The 2,500-nt window shown below is 44.2% G+C and overlaps 1 protein-coding gene across 1 annotated transcript in view; it reads right to left on the bottom strand.

Moving 5' to 3' along the window:
- Nucleotides 1-2,500, bottom strand: part of Lmpt (four and a half LIM domains protein limpet) — a 98,919-nt gene that overhangs the window by 43,554 nt on the left and 52,865 nt on the right. The window lies entirely within an intron of this gene.

Below are 2,500 nucleotides of genomic sequence, written 5' to 3'. Positions count from 1 at the left end.
AAAGTGAGATAGCGAGAAAGTGAGTGAAAGAAAGTGAGATACAGTTAGAGAGGTCTAGAGTGAGAGAGAGACAAAGTGAAAGTGAGTGAAAGTGAGAGTGAAAGTGAGATAGTGAGAAAGTGAGAGTGAATGTGAGTTAGAATGGGTCAGAGTCAGTGTGAAAGTGAGATACAGTGAGTTAGAATCGGTTAGGGTGAGTGAAAGTGAGACAGAAAGAGAGAAAGTGAGTCAGAGAGAAAGTGAGGTAGTTTATGTGAGATAGAGTGAGTTTGTGAGAGAAAGTGGGTTAGAGTCAGAGAAAGTGAGGTAGAGAAAGTGAGATAGAGTGAATGTGAGAGAGTGAGTTAGAGTGAGAAAGTGAGACAGACTGAGAGAAAGTGAGGTAGTGAGAGAAACAAAGACAGAATGAAAGTGAGATAGTGAGAATGTGAGTTAGAATGAGAGAAAGTGAGTTAGAGTTAGAGTGAAAGTGAGATAGAGTGAGTTAGAGAAAGTGGGTTAGTGTGACAGAAAGTGAGTTAGAGAAAGTGTGTTACAGTGAGAGAAAGTGAGAAAGTGAGATAGACTGAGAAAATATTAAACAGGAATATTTAAAGTGAGCCAGAGTGAGTGGAGGTGGGAAAGTGAGTTAGTGAAAGTAAGGAAGTAAGAGTGAGCTGGAGTGAGAAAGTGAGCAAGAGTGAGAAAGTGAGCTAGTGACAGAAAGTGAGTTTGAGTGAGAAAGTGAGCAAGAGTGAGAAAGTGAGCAAGAGTGAGAAAGTGAGCAAGAGTGAGAGAAAGTGAGCAAGAGTGAGAAAGTGAGCAAGAGTGAGAGAAAGTGAGCAAGAGTGAGAAAGTGAGCAAGAGTGAGAGAAAGTGAGCAAGAGTGAGAAAGTGAGCAAGAGTGAGAAAGTGAGCAAGAGTGAGAAAGTGAGCAAGAGTAAGAAAGTGAGCAAGAGTGAGAAAGTGAGCAAGAGTAAGAAAGTGAGCAAGAGTGAAAGTGAGCAAGAGTGAGAAAGTGAGCAAGAGTAAGAAAGTGAGCAAGAGTGAGAAAGTGAGCAAGAGTAAGAAAGTGAGCAAGAGTGAGAGAAAGTGAGCAAGAGTGAGAGAAAGTGAGCAAGAGTGAGAAAGTGAGCTGGTGAGAGAAAGTGAGCAAGAGTGAGAAAGTGAGCTGGTGAGAGAAAGTGAGCAAGAGTGAGAAAGTGAGCTGGTGAGAGAAAGTGAGCAAGAGTGAGAAAGTGAGCTGGTGAGAGAAAGTGAGCAAGAGTGAGAAAGTGAGCTGGTGAGAGAAAGTGAGCAAGAGTGAGAAAGTGAGCTGGTGAGAGAAAGTGAGCAAGAGTGAGAAAGTGAGCTGGTGAGAGAAAGTGAGCAAGAGTGAGAAAGTGAGCTGGTGAGAGAAAGTGAGCAAAGAGTGAAGAAGAAGTGAGCTGGTGAGAGAAAGTGAGCAAGAGTGAGAAAGTGAGCTGGTGAGAGAAAGTGAGCAAGAGTGAGAAAGTGAGCTGGTGAGAGAAAGTGAGCAAGAGTGAGAAAGTGAGCTAGAGTGAAAGTGAGCTAGAGTGAAAGTGGGGATGTGAGAGAAAGAGAAAGTGAGAAAGTGAGCAAGAGTGAGGGAAAGTGAGAAAGTGAGCCAGAGTGAGAGAAACAGAGAGTGAGAAAGTGAGAAAGTAAGCTAGAGTGAAAAAGTGGGCAAGAGTGAGAGAAAGTGAGAAAGTGAGCTAGAGTGAAAGTGAGCAAGAGTGAAAATGAGCAAGTGTAAGAAAGTGAGCTAGAGTGAGAGAAAGAGAAAGTGAGAAAGTGAGCAAGAGTGAAAGAGTGAGAAAGTGAGCAAGAGTGAGAAAGTGAGCAAGAGTGAGAGAGAGTGAGAAGGTGAGCTAGAGTGAGAGAGTGAGAAAGTGAGCAGGAGTGAGAGAGAGAAAGTGAGAAAGTGAGCTAGAGTGAGAAAGTGAGCAAGAGTGAAAGAGAGAAAGTGAGCTAGAGTGAGAAAGTGAGCAAGAGTGAAAGAAAGAGAGAAAGTGAGCTAGAGTGAGAAAGTGAGCAAGAGAGAGAGAGAGAGAGAGAGAGAGAGAGAGAGAGAGAGAGAGAGAGAGAAATTGAGCAAGAATGTGAGAAAGTGAGTTAGTGAGGTTGAGAAAGATAAATTGATAGTAAGTAGGTAAGCAGGTGGTAGGTAGGTATGTATGTAGGTAGGTAGGTAGGTAGGAAGGAAGGAAGGAAGGAAGGCAGGCAGGCAGGCAAGTAGGTAGGTAGGTAGGTAGGTAGATAGGTGGGTGGGTGGGTAGGTAGGTAGGTAGGTAGGTAGGTGGGTGGGTGGGTAGGTAGGTAGGTAGGTAGGTAGGTAGGTAAGTAGGTAGGTAGGTAGGAAGGTAGGTAGGTAGGTAAGTAGGTAGGTAGGTAGGTAGGTAGGTAGGTATTTAAGTAGGTAGGTAGGTAGGTAGGTAGGTAGATAGGTGGGTGGGTGGGTAGGTAGTTGGGTAAGTAGGTAGGTAGGTAGGTATGTGGGTAGGTAGGTGGGTGGGTGGTT

The sequence above is a fragment of the Coenobita brevimanus genome, chromosome 10, assembly GCF_032717465.1.
Source record: "Coenobita brevimanus isolate Jiangsu-jjx chromosome 10, ASM3271746v2, whole genome shotgun sequence".
Taxonomy (NCBI): Eukaryota; Metazoa; Arthropoda; class Malacostraca; order Decapoda; family Coenobitidae; genus Coenobita; species Coenobita brevimanus.
The sequence above is the reverse complement of the archived record's forward strand: the minus strand, read 5'-3'. Positions and strand labels throughout refer to the sequence as shown.